Genomic DNA, 23,242 nt, shown 5'->3' on the forward strand with positions numbered 1-23,242 from the left:
CCTTTCATTGTGGAAATCTCAGTGCGTCCTTGTTCTGGTCAAATCTTCTCTGTTTGAAGGAATTCCTATGGAGGCCCAGAGGTGGAGCGACCAGATGTGCTGTTGTAAAGGGGCTTGGTAGGGCGGCGCCTCCCTATACTCTAAATCTGTCTTGTGCCCTATCTTTGCTTTTCTAAACTATAGATCTGGGCATGTCACTCCCCCTCTCTGAAAACCAAGTGGCATCCCACCCTGTTCCCAAGCCATCTTTCTCTCCATATCTCATCTCTTTGATGTATGAGTGCCTAGGAATATGCCTTTTTCTTTGGTTTCCTTCGTCTTTGCTGTGCCTAGAATGCCCGTCCCTACTTGCCTGCCTGGTAAACTCTTACTCATCTTTCAAGACCAAAATTAAATGTCAAAATTCACTTTCATCCTCTCTTTTCCCCTTCCTTTGCATTCCCATAATTACAGTTATCATTGCTCTTAAATCATCCCATTGCCGTTATAGCCCCCTGCCAAGTCTCCCTGCCTCTTCTTGCCTCCCTCCAATCCATTTTCCATTACTGCAGAGTATTTCTAAAATGTGCTTCTAGTCACGTCCCTTTTCTGCGCATATTCTTCACTGGCTGCCTATGGTGCCCAGGATGGAGATCCGTAATGTAGTTCACACAAACCATGTTTATCGTAGTGTCTCTTCCCTCCAGGTGTCCTGCCGTACTGAGTGATCTGCAGTTTTGGGGATGGTATGCTTTTTCTCACCTCCTGGGTTTGTGCAAATCATGTTGCCTCTGCTAGGAATGCTCTCCTTCACCACTCCTTCAGCCTTCAGGTTTCAGTTGTCTGATTTGACTCCCCCAAGTCTTGGTTGGCACTGTTTTGTACTTTTTTAGAGATTCTTAAATTTTCTCTAATGTAGCACTTAAACCTCTGAGGTTTCACAGATCCTCTGAAGTTTCTTGAGGGCAAGGGCTGGTTTTTGTACACTGTTATAACTCTGACACACAAACAGGACTCAGATGTTTGTAAAATATGATACTTGAGTTAATTCTTGCAGTATAATGGAGCAATGTAGACCATAAACATATCTATCCTGTCAACCCTTTGCAATCTTGGTTAAGGCTCAGACCTACAAGCCTCAGTTCTGACATGGAACTATCATTTTTAAAGGTTTCTAAGACTTTTGGCATTTGCAGACCATTTACTTTGTGTATGAGTCATGCAGATCACCAGCAAATGTAAACATTCTCAAAAGATTAATCATAATCAAAAAATGAAACAAAAGCTTAGTATGTTAACTTACTATTGTTAGCATTATTTACCAGTTTCATATCAATAAGAAGGATGATACTTGTTTACTATCTTTCACTAAGGGATCTGCAGACACTGTGAACCATTGGTGAGATTTCATATCCAATTTAGAGTTCTCTTTGTTCTATTAAATAGCAATATTCTCACAGTGAAAAGTTTGGAAGATAGGCAGCAGGTGTTTGGTAAATCTTTCAAATGCTTATGGATAAATTATGGTGAGATTTTTTTTTTAATGAACATGTCTTTCCTTTTCAAAATCTTCATCATTTTTCATATTCTTTTTAAAAAATTACTTATTTTTAATTGGAAGATAATTGCTTTGCAATGCTGTGTTCATTTCTGCCATATATCAACATGAATCAACCATAGGTATACACATGTGCCCTCCCTCTTGAAACTCCCTACCTCCTCCCACCCCATTCCACCCCTCTAGGTTGTCATGGAGGACCGGGTTGATCTTCTTGTATCATACAGCAAATTCTCATTGGCTATCTATTTTATATATGATAAAGTATATGTTTCAGTGCTACTGTCTCAATTCATCCCATGGTGAGATTTCTTACCAAGTACTTTATTTTTCCTCCCAGTTAGGTTGCCCTCCGAGATTCGAAAACTTCCCCCAGACCCACCAGTGAGAGGGTTTCCTGGTGTTTGGCAACTTACTCTATTACGACTCCCTTCCCGGGACGGGTCTCCATCCCTAGCTCTTTTGTCTCTCTTTTTATCTTTTATATTTTGTCCTACCTCCTTTCGAAGACAATGGGCTGCTTTTCTGGGCGCCTGATGTCCTCTGCTAGCGGTCAGAAGTTGTTTTGTGCAGTTTGCTCAGCGTTCAAATGTTCTTCAGTGAATTTGTAGGGGAAAAAGTGGTTCCCCATCCTATTCCTCTGTCATCTTACTTACCAAGTACTTTCTAACTCAAGGGTGGATGTTTCACCTAGGAAGAGAATGACAGATGGATTATTAAGTCCAATCTGGGTGAGTTCAGCTTTTGAAAGTATTTCTTCTGGGTCCTTTTTTTAAAAACATTTTATTAAAAATGTAAAATATGCTCAATATGTAGAATCAATTTATTTCTCTAAGGCATGAGAAAAGCATCCAGGATTGGAAAAGATCGAAATACTCAGGAACCAAATGATTTATGTCATAATTCGATCTTCCAAGAAATCTCAATAGCTTATCTCAACATTAATATGTATTTCACCCCGAATGGTAACTGTTTACTTTGTTAATAATACTATGCATGTAATAGTCAAACAAGTTGCCTGAAATCATAGAAATTGTCTCTTTTAAAAATTAATGTCTTTGGCTGTGCTGGGTCTTCATTGCTGTGTACAGGCCTTCTCTAGTTGTGGTGAGAGGGGGCTGCTCTTCATTGCAGGGTACAGTCTTCTCATTGGGGTGGCTTCTCTTGTTGCAGGGTACAGGCTCTAGGCGCACAGGCTCAGCAGTTGTGGTTTGTGAGCTCAGCAGTTTTGGAGCTCAGGTTTAGTTGTTTCAGGGCATGTGGGATCTTCCCAGGCCAGGGGTTGAACCTGTGTCCCCTGCTTTGGCAGGTGAATTCTTATTCACTGTACCATCAAGGAAGTCCTAGAAATAGTCTTTACTAAGATGACATATATCTCTGAGATGGTTTCAGTTTAAGTCTATTATCTTAACATTGATAAAACTGTTAAAAGGGCCTCCTTTCTTTCTCAAAGTTGTCCCTGATCAGATAATACTTTAGATGGTCTCCTTAGCCCTTCCTGGCATTAATCGTGTTATGAATATAGAAATGTCTCTAATATGGTCTCATATGAATACTTTTGAGTAAAATTATGTTTCTGTTTACGGTCTTGTGAGTATTTTTTCCTATGAAAGTGGGGAGAAGTGGATTTTTGTGTGTGTGTCACTGCTTAATTTTTCCCCTCACAGAATGCTGAACAGTTTTACCATTAGTGGATATAATTTCATCTCATTTTTACTTGTCTTTATTTCCTTCAACTCAGAAATCAAGGTCAAGAGTCACTTAGCATTGAATGCCAGTGAATGTGTACATCAATGTGGGGTCAGGCAATCTGGAGCAAATTCTGTTAACCCCTTCCTGGATGTCCCCACCTGTCAACACTGGCCCCACTCCATCTCACTTCTCACATAGAAATTTTCAGTTAATGAAAAATCTCTATAGTAGCATGGATTTCAGTAATAAGTGGGACAAATGCCACCAAACCCTTCTCTCTCATAGACAGCATGTGTACCAAGTGCGGATTTGTATTCAGCATATCAGAGGTTCCAACCTACTGAAAAGAACTCTCTCACACACACACACACACACACTGAACATGTGATAGTGCTTCCATGTGACTTCAACTGGTTCCCTTTGATAAAGGAATTTTATCTAATAACTCATTCTGTTTCCTCTCAAGAACTATATTTTTGTCAGAAGTTTTATAGACTTCTTAGCAATAGTATGAAAGTATTAGTTGCTCAGTCATGTACAACTCTTTGTGACCCCATGGACTTTAGCCCTCCAGGCTCTTCTGTCCATGGACTCCTCCAGGCAAAAATACTGCAATGGATTGGCATTTCCTTCCTTAGGGGATCTTCCAGACCCAGGGGTCAAACCTGCATTGCAAGCAGATTCTTTACTGTCTTGGCCTGACCTAATTTTACAATAAGGAATAAAGCTATGAATGATGTCTTAGTAACATTGGTGTATGCTTTTAGTGATAAAATATATCAGTTTTCTTCTAAAATGCATTACTTAGGGCTTGTGCTAGAAAATCTTTTTTAGTCTACTATAGAGCTTTCTCTTCTTTATTTGAAAATTATATGGAAGTTCTCTGGCTTCATACAATATTTGTCAAAATTTCAAAACATGGAGCCTGGTGGGCTGCTGTCTATGGGGTCGCAGAGTTGGACACGACTGAAGCGACTTAGCCCAGCAGCAGCATATCAAGGAATAGGGATAAATGGATAATAAGGCCAATAAATTTCAGTTTAATGTTTTCATCATATTTCTTTTTTGCATTTTGTTTTAAGGCTCCATGTAGGAAATTATCTCATTTACAGATCACCTTGAAGCAGAACATATAAATATTCATATTTGTACTGAATTTCTGAATACCACTTACCATTATGGCATTTTTGTAAGTTCTTATATTTATGATACATTTTATCATTTTATTTTTTTAATTGAAGTATAGTTGATATACAGTATTATGTAAGTTCAGTTCAGTTGCCCAGTCATGTCCAACTCTGTGACCCCCATGAACTGCAGCACGCCAGGCTTCCCTGTCCATCACCAACTCCCAGAGCTTTCAAACTCATGTCCATCGAGTCGGTGACGCCATCCAACCATTACATATGTTACAGGTATATATAGTAATTCATAATTTTTAAAAGTTATACCACATTTATAGTTATTGTAAATTATTGGCTATATTCCCCTGTTGTACAATATATTCTTATAGCTTGTTTTGTACATAATAGTTTGTAACTCATAGTCTCCTACCCTTATATTGCCCCTCCCCGCTTTCCTCTCCCCAGAGGAAAGAACAAGTTTGTTCATTATATCTGTGGGTCTGTTCTTTTTTTGTTATGTTGACTGGTTTGCTGTGTTTTTTAGATTCCACCCATAAGTGATATCATACAGTATTCATCTTTCTCTGTTTAACATATTTCTCTAAGCATAATACTCCCCAAGTCCATCCATGTTGTTGCAAATGGCAAAATTCCACACTTTTTTATGTCCGAGCAATATTCCATTGTGTATACATATATCATATCTCTTTATCCATTCATCTGCTGATGGGCACTTAGGTTGCTTCTATATCTTGGCAATTATAAATAACGCTGCTATGAACACTGTGACTACTTGTATCTTTTTTAATTAGAGTTTTGTTTTCTCAGATATATACCCAGGAATGGAATTACTCAGTCATATGGTAGTCCTATTTTTTTTTTTCTTTTGAGAAAACTCCATACAGTTTTCCACAGTGATTGTACCAATTTATGTTCCCACCAACAGTGTATGAGGGTTCCCCTTTCTCCACATCCTTACCAATAGCTGTTATTTGTGTTCTTTTTGATGATAGCCATTCTGGAAGGTGTGAGGTAATATCTCATTGTGATTTTGATTTGCATTTCTTGAAGAGATGTCTTTTTAGCTCTTCTGCTCATTTTTGAATTGGGTCTTTTTTTTTTTTCTTTTTTTTTGATGTTGAGGTGTATGAGCTATTTATATATGTTAGATATCTGTTATCAGTCACATTATTTGCAAATATTTTCTCCTATTCAGTAGGTTGTCTTTTTGTCTTATTTAAGGTTTCCCCTGCTATACAAAAGCTCTTAAGTTTAATTTGATCCCGTTTGTTTATTTTTTATTTTATTTCCTTTGTTCTAGAAGACAGAGCCAAAAAACATTGCTACAATTTATGTCAAATAGTGTTTTGCCTATGTTTTCTTATAGAAGTTTTGTAGTCTTACATTTAGGTATTTAATTTGTTTTGAGTTTATTTTTGTATATGATGTGAGAGAATATTCTAATTTCATTCTTTTGTATGTAGCTGTCCAGTTTTCCCAACACCATTTATTGAAGAGACTGTCTTTTCTCTGTTGAATTCTGGCCAACTTTGTCATAGATTAATTGACCATAAGTGCATGGGTTTATTTCTGTGCTCTCTGTCCTATTCCATTAATCCATATGTCTGTTTTTGTGCCACTTACCATACTGTCTTGATAACTGTAGATTGTAGTATGGTCTGAACTCAGGGAACATGATTCCTCCAGCTATGTTCTTTTTTCTCAAGATTTTCTTGGTTATTTAGGGCTATTTTATCATTATTTTATATTTTAGAAGTCCTGAAATTTAACTCTCTGGTCAGTCCATTTTTTTAATCAATAAAGAGAAATAATAAAATGAATAGTAGTGTTAAATGTTAGCTGACTCATCTGATAAAGCATAGTGCAAGTTTTAAGAATGAATTGGTTGTTCAGACTATAACAGCATCCCCATGAAAAATCACAATTAATCTTTTATTTTGAATTTGTGAAATATACTATAAAGGAAGTGAAGAGACAAGCCACAGTCTTGGAGAAGATGTCTGCAACATATGTTCTATATACTAAGTCTGTGACAATATTAAAACATGTAACCACTATTTTAAAAAAAATATTTTATTTTTGGCTCTGCTGGGTCTTTGTTGCTGCATGCAGGCTGCTCTCTACAGTTCCCAGGCTTCTCATTGTGGTGACGTCTCTCATTGTGGAACACAGGCTCTAGGCGTGTGGGCTTCAGTAGTTGTGTTGAGGGGACTTAGTTGCTCCACAGCATGTGGGATCTTCCTGCACCAAGATTGAACCCATGTCCTTTGCATTGGCAGATGGGTTCTTTGTCGCTGAATCACCAGGGAAATCTGGCAGCCTCTTTTGAAAGGAATTTGTTATTTACAGTAAATCTGATGGTATATTTTTCCCACCACCCTTCCTAGGCTTGGAACTGATTTTGCTTGTCCATGGTCTGATCACTGTCAACAAATAGTATTGCAATTATGTAGGTGAGCGATAAGAAGATACTGGGAGTGTAGTAAGAAGTAGTATCTGGAACCTGTATGTTAGATCTAGGTGCCTTGGCTTGCTAAAAGAAGTTTTTCTTAACCATGAAGTTCTCACATCCTCAGAGACCTTACCATGGGCAAGCCAATGGCCACTGCCCTCAGCCTAAACATAAGGGAGTAGAAGGATTCTAACAGAATGCTCACTGAACAGCCCTAGCTTCACGTACTTTGAGATTTCTTATTACAATAGTCCTTTCAGTTTGTGGCAGTAAAATATTATTTGCATGAGATTTGTGAATCGGAGTGTTCATTTCCACCAAGCCTCGGCCATTTAGAATAGTTATGCTATCTTATATCACTTAAACAGGTGGTGCTAGTGGTTAAGAACCCGCCTGCCAATGCAGGAGACATAAGAGATATAGGTTTGATCTCTGGAGCAGGAAGATCTCCTGGAGAAGGGCGTGGCAACCCACTCCAGTATTCTTGTCTGGAGAATCCCATGGACAGAGGAGCCCTGCAGACAACAGTCCATGGGGTCACAAAGAGTCAGACACACTGAAACCACTTAGCAAGCAAACATACTGTCTTATAGTCTTGCCAGGACTAAAAGAGCTGTGCTTGCTTCACATCTTGACATTATCAGAGCTTGACATTTTTGCACATCTATGAGAATACTTGACAAACATTACATGTTCATTCCACCTGTGGTATATATTCTTGATATATGCCCACCCTCAGTATATGTCCAAGAAACTTCTGAACATGGGCACTGGGAGAGAAAATTATTCATAGCAGCACTGTTTATAAAAAATTGCACATTACCAAAATGTCCAGTGAATGAAGAAAAAGAAAAAATATTTTTGTATCCATTCACACAATGAAATACTATACAGTAGAAAGATGATTGAATAATGGCTACAAATTTCAATGTAGATTTATCTTATAAAATGACATTGATGGAAAAAGCATGTCCCAGAAAAATAACTACAGCACAATCACCTATATATAAAGGTCAAAAACTTTATCATCTATAAATAATGAATAAATACATATATATGTAATAAAACTAAAGGTAAGTAAGGGAACAAATAGTGCCAATTTTAGGAGAGTAGGACCATAATTATCTTTCAGAGGAGAGAAGGCAGTTTGACCATAAACGGTGACCTGGGCACATTGAAGCCTTTTGTTTTAACTTTCTTAAGTTGAGCACCCCAGGTATTCATTCCTTTATTATTTATGCTATTTATATATATAAGCATTTATTCTCATATATGAACCTACATTATAAAAATTTTAAATAAGTTGGCAAAAATACATGACATGTTTATATAAAACAAAAAGTATTCCCCAACTGGATATTTCTATATGCATATGTAAATGTATATTAAAATATTAACCATTCAATAACTTCAAAAGGTATTAATGTACAAAAGAGAATACCTGGTGGAAGCTTAGAGAGGGATGACGATGCCTACTAAGCACATGCTCTGCATAAATCCTAAGCCGTGTCTGGCACAGTTTGGTACTAAGATGTCTTCGTGTTAGATTATTTAGCATCTCTGACTTCTTTCTCTCCCCAAATTGCCACCACTTAATTCTACAGAGTTTTGCTGTTGTTGCTTTTTCAAAAGAGAGTATTTTTCAAAATATTTAACTTTACCAAAAACTATTTTCTTAGTGTAGCTTATCCTGGTCCAGAGAAGAAGAGCCAGTGGGAGAGAAACCTGCCAAATTTGATGGTAACAAACGTGTTGTTACATGCTGACAGGGGAATTTTTAAACAGTCACATCAAAATATTCTGCTTCAATGGTATCACAGGTGATAAAAACCAAAATGTAATTTCATTTTTACAACCTAGATTTGAGCAGTCCTGTTTTGTCAGGTCTGATAAGAAACAGAAAAGGAATTCTGAAAGATAATCAATTTTATTCTTCAGTGGATTCTTGCTTGTTTGTATATTATTACTCTGTCAGGACAAAGAACCCATGTGTGCAGCAGGAGAAGAGGACAGAGGAGTTTGTAAAGCAAATGCCACCCCTACTCCAAACAGACACATTCACATGTTTTATCAAAGATAGATAGATAGAAGGCAGACAGATGTGTGTGTATAAAATAACAGCTTCATTATTTTTAATTTGATGGTAGAAGATCAGTCTGGATTGCTGTTTTAGAATTATGTTTTGGAATAGTGAGCCTGGAATGCTAACCACATAGAAGATGATCCTATGACTACATATATGCATCTATGATCTTATATATATATTGTGTGTGTATATATATATATATATATGTACAGTTTAAATATTTATTTTTATTTTTTTACAGTCTAAATTTAAATGTGTATGTTGAAAACTCAAGTTACCTGACAATGATAGACTCCGGCATTTATTTATTTATATTAATTGATTTTGTTTTTGGCTATACTGAATCTTTGTTGCTGTGCGTGGGTTTACTCTAGTTGTGGCAGGTGGGGGCCACTCTTCACTGCACGCACAGGCTTCTCTGCATGGTGGTTTGTCTTGCGGAGCACAGGCTCTAGGTCTGTGGGCTTAGTAGTTGTGGTGGCATATGGAATAACAGGGATCAAACCCATGTCCTCTACATTGGCAAGTGGATTTTAAACTGCTGGACCACCAGGGAAGTCCAAGATTTAGCATTTATTGAACACCTACTGATAGCTTTTGATGCTTAACACATGCCAACTAATCTTCACAATAATCCTGAGAGACAAGTTCTATTATTATCCTCAGCATCACACTTGTAAAATTCAACATGCTCAAAATAAATCTCCTGCCACCACCAATTTTCCTCATTGTTGTTTGGTCCCTAAGTCGTGCCCGACTCCTTTGTGATCTCATGGATTGTAGCCCACCAGGCTCCTCTGTCCATGGGATTTCCCAGGCAAGAATCCTGGAGTGGGTTGCCATTTCCTTCTCCAGGGGACCTTCCCAACCCAGGGATCGAGCCCATGTCTCCTGCATCGACAGGAGGATTCTTTACCACTGAGTCAGCACTCACTCTTCTTAATTCATGGAAATTTCATCCTTCCTGTTGCTCAAACCAAAAACTTGCAGTCATCTTTAATATTCTTTCTCTCTCCCCCAACACACGTGGTTCCGCAGGTTGCATACGGCATAAGTAAAGACTTGCCACTCGCATCGTAGGCGTCATAGGTTTATATACTGGAGTCCAATAATTTCCCAGAAGCTGCAGTTCTGATATAATAAGTAATTATAACCATTTCCTGTGAGATGGAAGGAAAATATCACAATCACAGGCCATGAAGGTCCCTTTTACCATCTACTCTGAATTATTACCGTGGCCTCCTAGCTTCCATCCTTCTCATTTTCAGAACCATCGTCCATGTAACCCTATAAGTCAAGTCCCACCTTTGCTCAAAACCCTCCAATGGGATTCCACTCAGAGAAAAGTCAAAGTCCTTACAACAGGCCTCCAAGATCCATCCCTGATGTCTGACTTCAGGGTAGTACTTTCCACCCCGACCCCTGACTTGGCCATGCTCACCTCTTTGCTGTGCCCACACTCCCACCGTGGCCCCGTTCTCTCTCTCTCCACTTTCAGATTCACACACATGTCCCCTTTTGTGGCCACTCTGTTTACAGTGCAATCTTGTCCCACTCCCCATCCACATCCTGGCTTTTCTTTCAACCATGGCACTTATCACCATAAAAATTTAATTATTATGAACATTTCATTTATTCTGATAGATTTTATTTCGAGAGTGTAAACCTCATGTGATCAGGGGTATTCATTTTATTTGCTGTGGATCCCAGGCACCTAGAAAAATTCTTGACACAGAAAAATCAATCTCTCAATGCTTGTTAAATGCATACATCTTCATTTTATAGATTAGGCAACTCAGACTCAGAAATCATTAAGATATCTTTAATTTTTGTGTTTTTAAAAATTTTATTTTATTGAAGAATAGTTGATTTACAAAGTTGGGTTAATTTCTGCTGTACAGCAAAGTGATTCAGTTATATATATATTTCCATTTTGATATTCTTCTCCATTCCCTGTTTATCATGGGATATTGAATATAGTTCCCTGTGCTGTTCAGTAGGACCTTGTTGTTTATCAATTTTATATATAATAGTTTGCATCTGCTAACCCCAAACTCCCAGTCTATCCCTTCCCCCTACCCTCCAGCTCAGAACAGACATATGATTATTATTTTTTTTCAAACTTTTTATTTTGTATTGGTGTACAGCCCATTAACAATGTTGTGATAGTCTCAGTGAGCAGCAGAGGCACTGAGCCATATTTATACATGTATCCATTTCCCCTGAAACTCCCCTCCCCTCCAGACTGCAGCATGACATTGAGCAGAGTTCCATGTGCTATACGGTAGGTCCTTGCTGGTTATTCATTTTATTTATTTCTTTTTACTTTATTTATGTATTTATTTTTAATTGAATAATTACATAACATTGAGCAGAGTTCCATGTGCTATACGCTAGGTCCTTGCTGGTTATCCATTTTATTTCTTTTTACTTTATTTATGTATTTATTTTTAATTGAATAATTGCTTTACAGTATTGCATTGGTTCCTACTGAACATCAGTAAGAATCAGCCATAGGTTTACCCATGTCCCCTCCCACTTGAACTTCCCTCCCACCTCCCTCCCATCCCACCCCTCGAGGTTGCTCCGGAGCCCTGGTTTGACCTCCCTGAGCAATAGAGCAAATTCCCATTGGCTATCTATTTTACATATGGTAATGTATGTTTCCATGTTACTGTCTTAAACATAGCCATGTGTGCATATCCATCCCAATCTCCCTACCTATCCCCTTCCCCTACCCTTCAGTGGTTATAAAGGCCAATAGTCAAGTAGGTGGTGGAAGCAAGATATAAACCCAGGCAGTTAATTCCAAACGCTGTGCTCTCTAACCTCTGGGCTCTGCTGCTATATGCAACAGCATGATTCCTTAAGTCTGCTGTTCATGATGCTGGCGATGACAGTAACAATAGCCGCTTGTGCCATACTCTGTCCTTTACATGTATTATCTAATTTAATATCCAGGAAACTTCTAAATCAAGTGGAGTCCTTAATATCAAATGAACTATCAAAGGGCAAATGAGCTATCATGCCCTTGAAGGACAACTGATGATTGATGAACAGAACTTTATTCTCAAACTCTAAATATTAGCACAAATGTTCCTTCCCTCTGTGGGGAAGGCAGGAAACTAACAACTTCAAATTTCACATGAACAAATTAAAAATTGTGTAGCCGTGAGAGACATCCAGTGTAATCATTCTATTATGGTTGGTTTCTTATGTTCAATATATTACCCATTTATTCATTGATATATGCATTTATTAATTCACTCATTCAACAAACATTTATTGAACAACTGCCACGTGATGCACTATGCCAAGTTCAAAGGCGACAAAGATAAAGAAGACATATCCTCTGCCATTGAAGGGTCCATAGCCTAGCAAGAGAGGCAAATAGGAGACAAGTAAGCCTCCTGAAGGAGTAAGTGTGATATTAGAGAATCAGCAGAGAATGCAGAGGGAGCCCAGAGCAGGAAGCACCTCACTAGCCCTGTCTGGAGAGACCCAGGAGTCTTTCTCAGAGGAGATGACCCAAGATGAACAGTTCGTCAGGCAGGGGAGGGTTTGCAGAGGCATGGGGTCATGAGTCACGTAGGGATTCGCGGACCTGCATATGGTTTGACGTAACTGGAGCTGGGAAACCACGTAGGGATGGGGTGGGAGAAAGGAAAACAGGAGCCAGAGGGACTTTAAATAAGGTCATGATTAGATCAGGTTTTCATCTTATAAAATTCCCTCAAGAGTCTGGATGGAAACTAAATTAAGGGGGCAAGACCAGACGGAAAGAGGCAGTCAATACCTGGCACTTTGAAGTTGCTTCTTTGATGCAGGTGTTTTGACTCGGGGATATTTTGAGGTAGCCTAAAATTAATTACATTTTCAGCTCTTAAAATTTACCGAGCGATGTGCAAAAATAGCCGTCTCACCTCTTTGCAGAACCTCTTTTCAGGCCAGTTTCTGAATCTGTGGAGATTGCGGGGGGGCGGTGGGGTCAGAAAGAGGGTGCAAATTAGACAGCATCTGGCAGATAAGCCACGTGTAACCAGGAGTCATGTGCTTCCCAGCAGGTTCTTATCTCAGAAAGAGTCATTAAGATGCAACTGAGCATACTCTCTTCCTCTGAGACTTCCCTTGTAGTTTGCAAGAGCTGCACCTCAAACTCGCTGGTTACTCCCTTGTGGTTACAACTGTAACAATGATTTACATTTAGTTAATAAGTATTATTAAGTGCTTTAACTAATATGTGTTCTCTTTTCCATTAGAGAAATACTAAGAATGGAAACCTCTGCCTTTATGGGATTCCATATGATGTTTGATTTCATTTCGGGGGTTCCTGTTATACACTGGAAGGAGAGCTGGACTAATTGATAGTTCTATTAATTAGAGCCATTTAAACTGGTTATTAAAACATCACGTCTCTTTTTTAAGATTGATTTATCTATTAGTTTTTGGCTGTGCTGAGTCTTCGTCGCTGCACGTGGTCCTGCTCGAGTCGTGAGTGGGGGCCACTCTTTCTGCAGAACACAGGCTCTAGATGCCTGGACGTCAGCAGTGGTGGCCCGTGGGCTCAGTAGTTGCAGCTCTAGAGCCCTGGTCCAGTAGCTGTGGTGCATGGGCTTAATTGCCCCAGGGTAGGTGAGATCTCCCTGGACCAGGAATCGAACTTGAGTCCCCTGTATTGGCAGGTGGATTCTTAACCACTAGACCACTAAGGAAGCCCCAAAATGTCATGTCTTATTCAACTGGGGAGACTGGTAAGCGGCTGACGTGAGGCATGGTCAGTGATGTCATTGTGGTGCTCTCACTTGGAGACAATCTTTCTCTACCTGGTAGGCTAAGAAGTCCCTGGAACCCCAATGCTAATATCCAACCACTTGAACAAACCCAGATAAAAGAGAATTTTTCCAGAAAGTGCCTGTAAAACTGTTTCAGAAAGGACTCTGGTGGATAGCTTGGTTTATATGCTTATTCCTAAACTGTGGTCCAAGATAGGGGTTATTCCGACTGGCCGTGCTGGAGGCATGTGTCTACTTATGGAGGATAAAGGTTGGGAGAGTTGCCATGTGGGGTTCAGCCTTCCCGGAATCCCACATGATGGGTACTTCCCAAGTACGGGAATCCTCTTCCAAGAAAACAGGGGGAAACATACTGTATGGTATAACCATTCTAGATATAGTGATGATAAAATTTATTCCCCAAGTTGGATACATAATGATCATTCTAGGACAACAAGTATGAAATAGAATTGTCCTCAACCACTCAGGAAATATGGTCTGCTTACCTGTGGGGGAGAGGCTACTTGAGCACAACATGATCCTTTAGTTTTTACTCCAAACTGTACACAAAATCCTCAATTAAATGTCTATCAGTTCTTTCAGTACTCATAATAGAGATACAGTATATTTAATAATGTCAAACTCATTCCTGGTTTGATGACTTTGATACCCTTCTACAGATTAACCTTGATTTATCAGATTGAAAACATAATTTTCCCCTGATTATAGTAGTCGTCTTTAAAAAGAACTTATGAAAAAATAACGTTAAATAACATAAATATGATGAAAGCATAAAGTATAAGTCAGGGAATCATGAAATACATGTCAGTGATGTCTTTTGGTAATAAAAATCCAGTATGTTTTGACTCAGATGCTTAGAGACTGAATAGGAAGTTATCCCCAGAATCCATGGACCTCAGTGAAGGTGGTCATGGTGGCTTTGGAAAGGAGGACACTGAGTTAGAGATTTATTTAAGAGATAGGACACGCGACTTGGTGATTTGACCTGAAGATGCAAGGGAAAGACTAATGTCCAGGATTCTGAATCAGGTAACTTCCCAGGAAGGGAGCCCATCATAAAAGAATGAACTATTGGAAGACAAAGAGGACTGGAAAATGTGAAAGAAACATGGCCCCAAACCTGTTTTGAGTCTGATTTAATTTATAATCCCGTTCTTGAAATTCAAACCTTCTTTTCTTTCTCTTCCTTGTTTAACAATGATGATTTAATGTTCTCTTTACCTACAGAATGCCCTGCCAAGCCTTACTCTTTGAGATGACCACAATAGGGCCTTTTCTTTGCAGCCAAATCATGATGAAATTCCAACATGTGCTTGTAACTGGGGAAATGTAGAGGAGGAGACTGAATGCTTCATTTATAGATATCTTAAACCTTAGTTCTATGGAGATTTTTGTAACACAAAAATAGTAATTATTGTAGTAATATGTATCTACAGAAAGTATAAAGCATAGGAAATCTTGTTTTCGAATCGTCTTCATGTATTCTTTTTCTCAATATTTGTATTTCTTTCTGTGAATTTTCTTTTGGTTTGTTGCCTTTTTGAAATTCAATTGTTGATACTTTTTATAATTTAAGGATATTGTTCCTGATCAGGTGACTTTTCTAGGTGGCAGCTTTCTCAGAGTTGGAGTCTTCCGTAGAGACCCCCCTTGGTTTGTTTTACTACTATCAGAAGCTTACTGCTGCTTCAGCAATAGCTATGCACCAGGCACTGGTCACCTTAGCCTCCTGAGTAGAACCGCCTTCTGCTGCTGCAGTATTTGCCAGATATTGTTTATTGTTTAGTCACCAAGTCACGTCCAACTCTTTGAGACCCCTATGAACCATAGCCCTCCAGGCTCCTCTGTCCATGGGATTTACCAGGCAAGAATACTGGAGTGGGTTGTTCTCTGGGGGATCTTTCTGACCCTGGGTTTGAACCCACATCTCTTCCATTGGCAGGCAGATTCTTTACCACTGAGACACCAGAAAATAAACACTTGATGAATAATGATAGCAGTAAGGTTCTTGAATTATGACTGTTTTCCAGGATTTACTAAGCATGTTGCAAACATTATTTCATTCAAATGCCTCCTAATGATTCTATGAGGTAAATACAATCCTTGTCATCATTTTACAGATCAGGAAACTGAGGATATGTAAATAATTCCTCTGAGATCCTACAGTTAGAACTGAGTTTAGAACCCAGTTCTCTCTTACTTTAGAGTTTAAGCTTTTAATTATACTATCAAGAGAATTGTATTTGGAACAGATGTTTTAGACCATAGGTATGGACATTTGACCCTATGAAGAATTCATCATTAATGTGATCTCACATGACAAAATTTACCCTCCAAAGTTATTTTGAAGCAGTTTTTTTAAAATGAAGTTAAGAGCATTGCATTATACAACTAGAAAAATCCCAGACCATAAATTTCATGTTTCTCAAAGCTCCTGAATTATAATACCAGGCAGAATTTGGCAGAGAGAGGACCCAATGGAGACTGAAAGAACCCACAGGTAATAAAATGAGCTAATGATCCAGACTAGAGTCATGAAACTACCCATGAGTACAAAAGGCAAAGTTAGCTTTGTGGAATTAGCTCTTATTTTGTTGAGCTTTTATGGTGGCTCAGGCTGAAACCTTGGTCTTATGTTATAATCAGTTTTTGCAATACAAATTAATTGAGACCATCTTCCACTCATACAATTTTAGGAGTGCTAATGTGTAAAATCCTCTTCCTGTAGGTAGAATCACATTCCTAATTGACTAGACCAATTTAGATTTGAGTTCACTTCTGTAAGCAGAGGGCCACCTTCATGGTCACGTGCTGCTTTCTCAGCTCAGCCCCAGCTCACTGGCTTCTGGGGTCAAGCAGAGAGGAGCCTTATCTAGAGCCAACTAGCTCCTGTTCCTTTTTGTTAGTTTTTCCTTATTGCTAGTTGGCTAGAATATATTTTGTGTGTTTTGTGGAAAGGGCATAGGACAATGAGTCAGAAGATACATGTCATTATCCTGTGTGATTTAGAACAAGACATTTCCATTTCCGTTTTTAATTTTTTTTTTTAATTTTGTTGAAGTATAGTTGATTTACAGTATTGTATTAATTTCTGCTGTATAGCAAGATGATTCAGTTGTCTACATAATGCATATATATTGTATATTCTTTTTCATATTCTTTTCCATTATGGTTTATTGTAGGATATTGAATATTGGTACCTGTTCTATACAGTAGGAACCTGTTGGTTATTCATTCTATATATACTAGTTTGCATCTACTAATCCCAAACTCCCACTCCATCCCTCCTCCACCCCCCACCCCCTTGGCAACCACAAGTCTGTTCTCTGAGAGTCTGTTTCTGGTCTTGTAGATAAGTTCATTTGTGTCATATTTTAGATATAAGTGATATATATTTGTCTTTTTCTTTCTTACTTAGTGGGATAATCTCTACATCCATACATGTTGCTGCAAATGGCATTATTTCATTCACTTTTTTATGGTTGAGTAGTATTTCATTGTATATTTGTACCACATCTTCTTTATCCATTCCTCTATAGATGGACATTTAGGTTGTTCCCATGTCTTGGCTATTGTAAACAGTGCTGCTATGAACGCAGGGGTGCATGTATCTTTTTGAAGTATGGTTTTCTCAAGATGTGTGCCTAGGAGTGGGATTGCTGGATCATGTTGTTGTTCAGTCGCTCAGTCATGTCCTACTCTTTGTGACCCTATGGACTGCAGCACACCAGGCTTCCCTGTCCTTTATTATCTCCCAGAGTTTGCTCAAACTCACATCCATTGAATCAACGATGCCATTCAACCATCTCATCCTCTGTTGCCCGCTTCTCCTCCTGCCCCCAGTCTTTTCCAGCACCAGGGTCTTTTCCAAAGAGTCAGCTCTTCACATCAGGTGGACAAAGTATTGGAACTTCAGCTTCAGCACCAGTCCTTCCAATGAATATTTCCAGAAATCTGGACTGATTTCCTTTAGGACTGACTGGTTTGATCTCCTTGCAGTCCAAGGGATTCTCAAGAGTCTTCTCCAGCACCACAGTTCAGAAGTATCAGTTCTTCAGTGCTCAACTTTCTTTATGGTTCAACTCTCACATCTGTACATGACTGCTGGAAAAAATGATAGTTTTGACTACGCAGACCTTTGTTGGTAAAGTGATGTCTCTGCTTTTTAATACCCTGTCTAGGTTTGCCATAGCTTTACTTCCAAGGAGCAAGCATCTTTAATTTCATGGCTGCAGTCATTGTCTGCAATGATTTTGGACCCCAAGAAAATAAAATCTGTCACTGCTTCCACTTTTTTCCCTTCCATTTGTTGGATCATATGGTAGTTCTATTTTTAGTTTTGTGTTTTTTTTTAAGGAAACTCCATACTGTTCTCCATAGTGGCTGTGCCAATTTATATTCTCACCAACAATGTAGGAGGATTTACTTTACTTCACACCCTCTCTAGTATTTGTTATTTGCAGACATTTTGATGATGACCATTCTGACTGGTGTGAGGTGGTATCTCAGTGTAGTTTTTATTTGTGTTTCTCTAATAATTAGTGATGTTGAACATCTTTTCATGGGTCTGTTTGCCATCTGTATGTTGTCTTTGGAGAAATGTCTATTTAGGTCTTCTGCCCATTTTTTGGTTGGGTTGTTTGTTGTTTTGTTATTGAGTTGTACAAGCTGTCACCATTTCAATTTCTGAGACTCAGGTTCCTCAACTATAAATTAGGGTTAACAACATCTTCTTTTTGGGATAATTGCAAAGATCAAATGAGAGAGTGTGTTTGAAAATGCAGCATAAGGCTCTATGCACCTTATGAATTTTTTGATACATGATTTTATTCCAATTTTATAGCGAAGACCTTGAAATTCACTGAGGTGAAGGCTACACCTCTAATAAGAAACAGACAAGGATTTGAACTAAGTCTAATCCCAAACCTCTGATCTTTTTTTAAAAAATATACTGCCTCATTTAACACATTGAAGTTGTTATTGTGATTATAATTTTTTTCACCGTGCATGCTGGAAAGTTTTAACCCTGATTTCAAGAGTTTCATACGATACTCCACAGGATTCAGTTTCAGCTCTCCTTAAAACTGAGCAAAGAGAAGGTACCCAGGTCTAGACCTCCTTTGGTTGCCTATTTCTCATAGACCTGAAAATAGCGCACAGCACAGGTGTGAATGCCTGTCACTATGGCACCAGCAGCCATTACTTCTCAATGTGCTATTTTAACACTACACAATGCAGAGTGAAGAACACATCCTGTGTTTATTCTTTATCCATTGTTCTCCTGTGCCCCACAGCTCAAGGTTTTGCAACAATGTATGGTTTAAGTGGCTTCAGAGAATCCTTTCCACCAAGATGATACAATAAGAAGTTACAACCTCCTGACCCTAACCAACAAAGAAGAATATGCTCATTGTCTATCAGATGAAGTTACTCATGAAAAATAATATCAGTTAGGAAAACCTGAAAACACACTTCCAAAGGGGAGGGAAAGAATGGAATATTTTCCTGCTTTCTTGCCTTAGACATCTCCTCTAAGTTGATGTATATCTTGAATTTGGGGACCACAGTTCCCTTACAAGGAATAAACCCTTCTTTGTTGATTTGGTTTCTCCTTTGGCATCTTTCTTGTAGCTGGCTGTGCAACTTCTATTAATTAACTGACTCCTTAGTGATTCCTCAGTTGCTGCAATATGGAAGGTTCTGATTAGAACACCTATAAATAGCATGGCAGGCATATGATTTACACATGCAACTTCTAACATACAAAAACTGAAGGTAGGGCAATCTATCATTACTGTGTGTCTTCAGGCACCTCCTTTCCTTGATTGCTGAAAACCTAAGCTTTCCTTCTAGCCCAGCACTTGGTGCCTGGTGCATGGGAGGGTTGCCCACACCCTCCTTGAAAGGAGCCACAGGGAACGAAGCTCAGAGGCCAGAGCAGGGTGCTGGAGTCAGCTCAAGGACTGAACTTTGATTTCAAAGCTGTTTACAATTTAAAGTACAAAATAATCATGGGAGCACTAGTGTACTTCTGACTGTTGGTTCATAGGCCTAGATTTGGGTTACTTTGTTTTTTTTTTTTTTTCCTATAATTTTTTAAAGTTGATATATTGTATTTTCATTTTTATTCAGTACAAGAAAAACTTTTCTTTCATCTTCTCCTTCTTCTTTTCTTTTTTTTTGGCTGCACTGCATGTGGAAATCTTAATTCCCTGACCAGGGATCAAATCTGTACCCTCTGCAGTGGAAGTGTGGCATTTTAACCACTGGACCATCAAAGAAGTCCCTCTTCTTTTTTAATTATTATCAAAAAGTGAGCTTTTCTTTCTGGTATGTGTTATAGTCCCAGTGTAGACAGAATTTCAGAAAATAATCACAAAAGAAGGAAAAAGAAAACCATACTTTTATTCTCAGAGAAACCTTTTTGTTGTGCATGTTTCAAAACATACAGAAGGATGCAGCTAATACTGACATGTGCTACATGATGGTTAGTCGCTCCAGCTGTGTCTGATTCTGTGCAGCTCTATGATTGTAGCCCACCAGCACCTATGTCCATGAGATTCTCCAAGCCAAGAATACCAGAGTGGGTTTCTGTGCCTTCCTCCAGGGGATCTTCCTGACCCAGGGATCACAACCCACATCTCCTGTGTTTCCTGCATTGCTGGCAGATTCTCTACCCACTGAGCCACCTTGGCTATTCAGTCATTCAGTCAAGTCCAACTCTTTGCAACCCCATGGACTGCAGCACTCCAGGCTTCCCTGTCCTTCACTATCTCCCCAAGTTTGCTCAGATTCGTGTCAATTGAGTTAGGCCATCCAACCATCTCATCCTCTGTCATCCCTTTCTCCTCCTGCCCCCAGTCTTTCCCAGCTTTAGCATCTTTTCCAATGAGTCGGTTCTTCACATCAGGTGCCAAAGCTTCAGCTCCAGCATCAGTCCTTCCAATAAATATTCATGGTTGAGTTCCTTTGAGAAGCCCAATACTGTCATGCCTCACATATAATTTTAGCTTTAGAGGTAGGTCGAATATTTTTTCATGTCAACAAGTACTCATCTGCAGAATGATTGTTAATGAAAGCATCTTAGTCTATAGATAGCATAATAATTGATATAACCAATTCCCTCTTTTCAGGTATTTAGATTATTTCTAATTTTTCACTGTTTTAAACTATGATGTGATAATTATCTTCATATAAACATTATTTCCTTCCCTTGAATACACAGACGTGAAATTACTGGGTGAAATAAGTGTGTATTAAGTTTGTTGGTCCATAGAAATAAATGGAAAAATTCAAGAGAAAAGCCCCAACCTCAAGAATGGGTTCCCTGATTCTGAACCTGACTCCAACTCCAAGGAAGCTGCCAGTGAAGAAAACAGTGACTTAGAGCATGAAATGACGTGGAGCAAAAAGAAAGAGCTTTCTCTAATTTTCCCATATCTAATTAAAGTTCTCAAAGCCTGTGGGTTGACCTTCCTGTTTCCTATACAAGCAAAGATGTTTCACCATGTCTATAATGGGAAGGATTTGATTGCACAGGTGCAGACAGGAACTGGAAAGACATTCTCCTTTGCTATCCCTTTGATTGAGAAACTTCTTGGAGAACTGCAAGATCAGAAGAGAAGCATGCCCTTCAGGTACTGGTTCTTGCACCCACAAGGGAGTTGGCAAGTCAAATAAGTAGAGACTTCAGTGACATCACAAAAAAGCTGGCAGTGGCTTGTTTTTATGGTGGAACTCCCTATGGAGGACAAATTGAATGCACGCAGAATGGGATCGATATCCTGGTTGGGACACCAGGTCGTATCAAAGACCATCTGCAGAATGGCAAACTAGATCTCACCAAACTTAAGCATGTTGTCCTGGATGAAGTTGACCAGATGTTGGATATGGGCTTTGCTGATCAAGTGGAAGAGATTTTATGTGTGGCATACAAGAAAGATTCAGAAGACAATCCCTAAACATTGCTTTTTTCTGCAACTTGCCCCTATTGGGTATATAATGTTGCTAAGAAATACATGAAATCTACATATGAACAAGTGGACCTGATTGGTAAAAAGATGCAGAAAATGGCAATAACTGTAGAGCATCTGGCTATCAAGTACCACTGGACTCAGAGGGCAGCAGTTATTGGAGACGTGATCCAAATGTACAGTGGTTTTCAAGGGCGCACTATCATATTTTGTGAAATGAAGGAAGAGCCCAGGAGTTGTCACAGAATGTGGCTGTAAGACAGGATGCCCAGTCATTACAAGGAGACATTCCACAGAAGCAAAGGGAAATTACCCTGAAAAGTTTTAGAAATGGTGATTTTGGAGTTTTGATTGCAACCAACGTTGCTGCACGTGGGTTAGACATCCCCGAGGTTGATCTGGTTGTTCAAAGTTTTCCACCAAAGGATGTGGAATCCTACATTCATCGTTCTGGGTGAACAGGTAGAGCTGAGAGAACCAGGGTTTGCATCTGCTTTTACCAGCACAAAGAAGAATACCAGTTAGCTCAAGTGGAGCAAAAAGTGGGAATTAAATTTAAATGAATAGGTGTTCCTTCTGCAACAGAGATAATAAAATCTTCTAGCAGAGATGCCATCAGGCTCTTGGACTCTGGGCCTCCCACTGGGATTGGTCACTTCAAGCAGTCAGCCGAGAAGCTGACTGAGGAGAAGGGAGCCCATATTTCTGGTGCCACGTCCGTAGACCAGCACTCCGTGATCAACTCAGAAGCAGGTTTTGTGACCATGATCTAGTGGTGCTTGACTGAAATGCCAAACATTAGTTATGCTTGGAAAGAACTTAAAGAGCAGCTGGGTGAGGATATTGATTCCAAAGTGAAGGGAATGGTCTTTCTCAAAGGAAAGCAGGGTGTTTGCTTTGATATCCCTACTGCATCAGTAACAGAAGTACAGGAAACGTGGCATGATTCACAGCGCTGGCAGCTTTCTGCGGCCACAGAACAACCAGAGGTAGAAGGTCCACGGGAAGGCTATCACAACTTCTGAGGACAGTGGGAAGGCAATCGAGGCTTCAGGGGACAGCGCGAGGGCAACTGAGGTGTCAGGGGACAGCAGGAAAGAAGTAGAAGCTTCAGGGGACAGAGATCAGGAGGTGGCAACAAAAGTGACAGATTCTAAAACAAAGGCCAGAAGCAGAGTTTTAATAAAGCATTTGGACAATAATTTGAAGTAGAGGATTTATTTGGCAAAAACAGAACTATGTTCAGCAATGTGGAACTGAGCATTATTTTTCATACAAAGTTAAAAGCACACTGTATTTCCTTCCTGACCACTTGCCCAGTCCCCTTTTCTTCAAGAGAGAAAAGCTTCATCTAAATTATTTCATCTGATTGATGACTGTCATTTATAACTTTATTGCTACTTCTGTCTTGGATATTCCTTTGGAAAAGGTGTATAGATTTGTTACATATTCTAATGTATTGTCTATAGATTATAAGACAAAGTCAAGCATGTATCTGCTGATACTTTTTAAGTTGACTTGTCTTTATGCTTAGAAATGTCTCTTAATAGTAGGCTTCCCTGGT

At 39.1% G+C, this 23,242-nt stretch overlaps 1 pseudogene; it reads left to right on the forward strand.

Moving 5' to 3' along the window:
* The window catches only part of LOC133071836 (nucleolar RNA helicase 2-like), a 49,104-nt pseudogene extending 26,401 nt beyond the window's left edge, over positions 1–22,703 (forward strand).
* Positions 22,704–23,242: the final 539 nt, after the last annotated feature.

The sequence above is a fragment of the Dama dama genome, chromosome 17 (assembly GCF_033118175.1).
Source record: "Dama dama isolate Ldn47 chromosome 17, ASM3311817v1, whole genome shotgun sequence".
NCBI classification, from domain to species: Eukaryota; Metazoa; Chordata; class Mammalia; order Artiodactyla; family Cervidae; genus Dama; species Dama dama.